Below are 6,614 nucleotides of genomic sequence, written 5' to 3' on the forward strand. Positions count from 1 at the left end.
TGATATAAATTTTTTTTTAAAATGCTATAACAATTTTTTTTTAGTACATCTTCCACTCTTGTTTTTTTTGTTTTGTATATTATTATTATTTTTAATAATTCATTTTTATTTCTATTTCAATATTTTTTCTGGTTATTTTTTTTTTCTCTTTCGATGTTAAAAAAAAACAATTTTAATAAATAATATACTATTATAAGTAATATCTTAATAATTGAACCAAAGTCTTAATGAAATGTTATGTATTCATATACTATATATACCACTGTCTGAATCGGAATTAATATAAGCGACAACATAATCGTTACATTATAAATCAAAACGTTGTTCTTCTATCCTAACAAATTGTGAAGATGATATGTCTCTGACTACTAATTATTTTTCATCAACCATTAAAATATCGTTTTCAAATTAATACTTTTGACAATTATAAAATTATTAGTTACAAAAAGATAGATTACATCGACAAATACAAATTACGATACAAACTGCAATTCGTTATTGTATAGTATAGTATAGTTGTATAGCATAGTAGTTGTTTAGTACAGTTGAATGTATTTGAATGCGTGTCTTGATAGTGTTGATTCCAATCAGATAATGAGCATACGGTTGTAATTATAACAGTTTCATTGAAATTATATGCTTCCTATATTGGTAAGCACCATTGGACTATTTATAATGAACTTTTGGTGTTCGTTGTAAGTTTCTTACATTACGCGGCACTAATAATAATTTTGACACTACAGACAGATTTGTAGTACTACGTAGTCTTATAGTTTTGTACTGGTTTTTGTTATTATTAAATTATTATTATGGTATTATTATTATGGTATTGTATAGTTTACATCAAAAGTATTTTTTGACTCATTAACAGATATATCGACAGTTGCTACAATAGTATAAATACTGAATGGCTCTGTAGGTTATTATAATAACTATAATGTTCATAATAATTTAACTCCATTTTGTTACGATCATTTCACAATTAAAAATTATCCTGTTGTACATGTTGGTTGTTGTTTTTTTTGCACGCGCGAAAAATGATCGCTCCGCAACTTCTATTGTTTTTAATCCGAAAAGTTAAATTTCAAATTTCAGAGTTATAAACACTTGATCCGTTGATCATAAATAAAATAAAATTTATCAAAACGGTGCCCGATTTTAAAAGGTGAAGTTCAGTTTTGCATATTTAAAAATTTTTTATTCTAAAAAATTAAACTTTAATTTGCAAATTAAACAAAGGCAAAAAAAAAACAAAAATAAAATTTTATTTGCTCAACAGCTGATAGAGACAGCATATGATTTTCTTAACGAAAGTAACAAATTGCAAATGTGGCGTTGCCACAGTGTAAGTTATAAGTACCTTTAAAAACTTAAATAAAAATAAATTTTTATTTATTTATAAACCTAAAAAATTTTAAATAACTAAATAAACGAACTGTAAATATACTGTGACACTCTTATATTTTGTTCAATTCTCTCAATTATTTATAATTGTTTTCGTAATTTTGGTTTACTTCGTGAAAACTGTGCGTTACAGGATAACTACAACACTTAAACAACCAGACATTTTTCAAATCTGTCATCGACATAAACTTTATTTTAGGCTTTGAACTATGATCAGCGAATAGCTCAGCCTAAAAGGATGCCAGATGCAATGAGGAATATTCCATCCCCTTCATGTAGAAATGAAAGGCCTTTGGATCAGACTCAAGATAACATGCTAAATGAGTTAAAACGTAACATTAAATTTTTAACAGAAAAAATAAATCTATTAGAAATCAGTTGTGAAAGTCTTAAAAAAGAAAATCAAAAACTAAAGGCAGAAAAGAATAGTACACTATCACAAAAGAAAGAAGCTGATAAGAATGCTGTTGATGCAAAATTAGATAGCACGAGTGTTCAGTACCACACTGATGAAGAAGAATTGGCGTTAGAAACTGACTGGATATTGAAACAAAAACGTCCGAATAAAAAACGAAAAGCTGAATCTTCTCCAGAGCTTCATATGATAAAAATACAAATCCCAATCCGAAACCGGAAATTCTATTAAATACTAAAGGCCCCAAAGTGCATTTTCCCCCTCCAATAATGATATCAGGAGTTACTGATTACATAAAGATTTACGAAGACAATAAAAACACTGCAAAAACTGATTTTTCATTCAAGCTTAAAAATAATGGGAAGTATAAGCTCAATACCAGGGAAGCAGATGACTACAGAAGCACAACAAAGCTGCTGTCTAATGCTAAGATAGATTGGTACTCATATGAAGATAAACAAACAAGACCTATTCGTGTTATTGTTAAAAACCTGCATCACTCCTGTGAATCTAAACTTATTGTCGAGGACTTACAGAGACAAGGGCTCAAAGCCATAAGAGCAGATCGGAAATTTAAATGGGAAACAAAGGAGCCGTTAGATATGTTTTTGCTCAGCTTTGAGTCTATTGAAGACATTAAAAAGGTTTACGGAATAAATAATATATTAGCTACAATTGTGTCCATTGAAGCAGTAAAAAGACCAAACCAAATACCTCAGTGTAAAAATTGTCAAACTTTTGGTCACACAAGGAACTACTGTTCAAAAATGGCAAGATGTGTCAAATGTACGGGAAAGCATCCAAGAACAAGCTGTACAAAACCAGCAGAAACTTTACCAAAATGCTGCAATTGTGGCAAATCTCATCCAGCTAACTATCGCGGATGTATTGTAGCCAAAGAGCTACAAAATATGCGAAACAAAACCGTTCAGAAAGATAACCAAAGTAGTAAGCCAGATAAACCCAACTCTGCTGCCACTGAATATATAAAAAATTTGCCAGTTTCTAAACTAACACAAAATTATGAAACACCTTCATATGCCCAAGCACTAAAATCAAATAATAACTCTCAAAACCCTGGAGAAATTTCTGCAACCTTGCAGTTGGTACTTCAACTGCTACAAAACCAGGAAAAATTTAATAAAGTTTTAGATGAACGGATAAGTAAACTAGAACAGATCCTTCCCAAACACCATATGTAATGCAGTCTTCAATAAAAGTTATGCTCTGGAACGCAAATCAACATCAACAAAACGAACTACAGACTATTCTTTACAAAAAGTCCATCGATATATGTCTAATAGCAGAAACGTACTTTACGAGGGAATCACATATAAAATTTAGTGGTTATGAGACTTACCACACTCCTCACCCGAATAACAATGCACGAGGGGAAAGTGCTATTATAATAAAGGAAACCATCAGTCACTATGAAGAGGAAAATATCAGCTGTAGCGAGTTTCAAGCCACAACTGTTACAATAAAAGTACAAAATCAAAAATTATCAATTATTTCGGTCTACAGTCCTCCAAGACATTCTATTAGTACAGATCAATATATAAACTTTCTTTCTAAATTTAAAAATAAATTCATTATTGGTGGCGATTTCAACGCTAAACATGTCCATTGGGGTTCGCGATTAACTACAACTAAGGGCCGAGAACTATTAAAAGCCATACAAGCCACAGGATGTGATGTCTTATCAACTGGAAGCCCAACATATTGGCCAACTGACCCAGCGAAAATACCGGATCTGATTGACTTTTTTATAACTAAAAAAATACCGAAAGAACTCTTACAAATAGAAAATGGATACGATCTCTCTTCTGATCATTCACCTGTGCACATCTCTATTAATAAAAGTGTAGTCATAAATGAACCGAAGCCTTATCTAATAAATAGATCTACTGACTGGGATTACTTTAGGCTGCATCTTGAAAACACTCTTAATCTTAACTCTGATCTAAACTCAGCGACTGAAGTGGATAACGAAGTTCTTCTATTTACACAGCAGATTCAAAAATCAGCATGGATGAGTAATTCACAGTTCTCTAAACGCCAGATTAAACCAACTCTTCCAAAAGAAATAAATAAACTAATATGAGAAAAAAGGAAATTGCGTAAAAAATGGCAACAAACACGATCACCAACTGATAAAACGGAATTAAAAAGGAAAACTGCACAACTACGAAAACTTGTCAATAATGTTAAAAACGATAAGATACAACAGAATCTTAGAAGCCTTTCCTATGAGAAACGCACAGATTACTCGCTGTGGCAAGCCGTGAGAGCAGTAAAACATCCTATAAAACATAATCCTCCTATTAAAGCAGATGGGACGTCATGGGCCAAAAGTGACAAAGAAGAAGCAGATTTATTCGCAAAATTTCTTAAGGCAACATTTACACTAAATGATGATGGAAATAATCTTCCTACGTCTAATTTAAATCCATTAAACCAAGCAATACAACCAACTTCGCTAAGAGAAATAAAAAATGAAATAAAAAATATGAAACTAAAATAGGCTCCTGGTTGGGATCAGATAACCGCTGAGATCTTAAACCAATTCCCTAATAAAGGAATAATCAAACTATGCAAAATAATTTTCCAATTTATTGGAAAGTGGCGGAAGTACTTATGGTACACAAACAAGGAAAACCTGCTAATGAAGTTTCGTCGTATCGTCCAATTTCTTTATTACCCGTTTTATCAAAAATCTTTGAACGAATTCTCCTTAATAGAATACAGATTGTTCTCACAGAAAATCAAATAGTTCCGAGTCATCAGTTTAGGTTCCGAAAAAAGCATTCCACTGTAGAACAAATACACAGAATATGCGACAAAATCGAAAGAGCACTTGAAGAACAAAAAATTTGCACTGCAGTTTTCCTAGACGTATCGAAAGCCTTTGATAAAGTTTGGCACAAAGGACTTGTGCATAAGATTGAACAATGGTTTTCGAGACAAATATCCGAAATTATGTGGTCCTACTTATCTTGCTGATTCTTCAGAGTAAAATATAAAGGTGCGTACTCAACACTTGAGCCAATTGAAGCCGAAGTACCGCAGGGAAGTATACTTGGCTCAATTCTGTACCTAATTTACACAGCCGACCTGCAAGTCTCACCAGAAAGTGTTATTGCCACGTTTGCAGATGATATAGCGATCCTTACCACTGGAAACACAATAAACGAATCAACAGAAGTAACGCAGCATTCCATTGATTAAATTATTAGTTGGACTAAAAAATGGAAAATTGAGCTCAACCAAACGAAATCCGTCCATGTAAACTTCACAAACAAAAAAATTGACTATTTGCCGATAAATATGTGCAGTGCTCGAATACCATACTCAAACACAGCTAAATACCTTGGAACTTAGATGCTAAGTTGAAATGGAAAGAACATATAAAGAAAAAACGGGTTGAATTAGAATCCAAATACAAAAATTTATATTGGCTTCTTGGGAACAAATCACCCGTCTCTCTAAACAATAAATTAATGATATACAAGCAAGTCTTAGCTCTGGTGTGGACGTATGGAATCTAGTTATGGCGATGTGCACCTAAATCCACTATTCAAATCATTCAAAACTTTCAAAACAAAGTTTTAAGAAACTTAGTCAACGCTCCGTGGTTTATTAGGAATACTGACCTCCATCGGGACTTGAAGATCGAATCTGTGGCTGCAGTAATCCAGAAGTTCGCGGTAAAGCACCAAAAACGATTACAACAGCATCCAAACGAGACAGTCAACCATCTGTCTAATACATCTGGCCTGCTAAGAAGACTTAAACGAACAAAGCCTTCAGATCTACTCCCGAATTAGTAGTCTAATAATAATTTAGATTACTACTATTAACACTAAGTCTTTGACAACTTTTCAATTCTAAGTATACTGAAATGTAACAAAACTGCTTGGTAGTTCTTGTATGAACTAGTCGTAGTCAAATGAAACATGTATTTATATTATTGTACATATTGTGTTTCAAATAAAAAAAAAAAAAAAAAATGTTGGTTGTTGTTGGCTTATTCGACTACGCGGCTGTTGTTGATTTGGTGATAATTGCTGTTGTTGTTGTTAGTATTTGTTGCTATTGCAGTAGCATCGTCATTAGCTTCTCTGCTACTTCCACCAACCGATAAACGAAAACTACATTTTGTCAAGCAAAAATTATTTTATATATTTACAATTTTATTAAGTTTATTAAACATATGCTCAAGTGTTTTTCTTTAATGTGGCAACACTAAACACATTAATTGTGTTCGTACTTGATACACTAATAAATCCGTACTTCGTACTTGAAAAGTTCTTTGCAATTAATATTTAATTTAAATATTTTTAAATCACTATTATAATTTTTTTTTTCTTGTATTATAAACAATAAATATTTTTTTATAAGTTTTTATAATTTTTGTAATATATCAAATTATTTACATTTTCACATCCAATTTTTTTTTTAAATTTTCTTATACAATATTTTATAAAATTTGTACAGCTTTTTAGATTCTTAAAGTTTTGTAACAAGAATAATATCGTTCAATTATCAAGAACACATTTTTTTAATTTTTATTTCCACTTTCGCTTCACATTTTGTAAAAAATGTTAATCCTACCGACTGCGCCAATAATGTTCCGTTCTTTTAATTCAATTTAGTCTCCCTTTTACTATTTTGCTTAATGAAAAACGATAAATGTTATAAAACGATAAATAAATAAAAAATTTTTGTCTTTGCCTTTCTTTGCTATTCGAATCGGTCTAACTTTTAAATAGTTTCTTTCGTCATAAAAAGACAC

This window comes from Teleopsis dalmanni, chromosome 2 (genome assembly GCF_002237135.1).
Source record: "Teleopsis dalmanni isolate 2A chromosome 2, ASM223713v2, whole genome shotgun sequence".
Taxonomy (NCBI): Eukaryota; Metazoa; Arthropoda; class Insecta; order Diptera; family Diopsidae; genus Teleopsis; species Teleopsis dalmanni.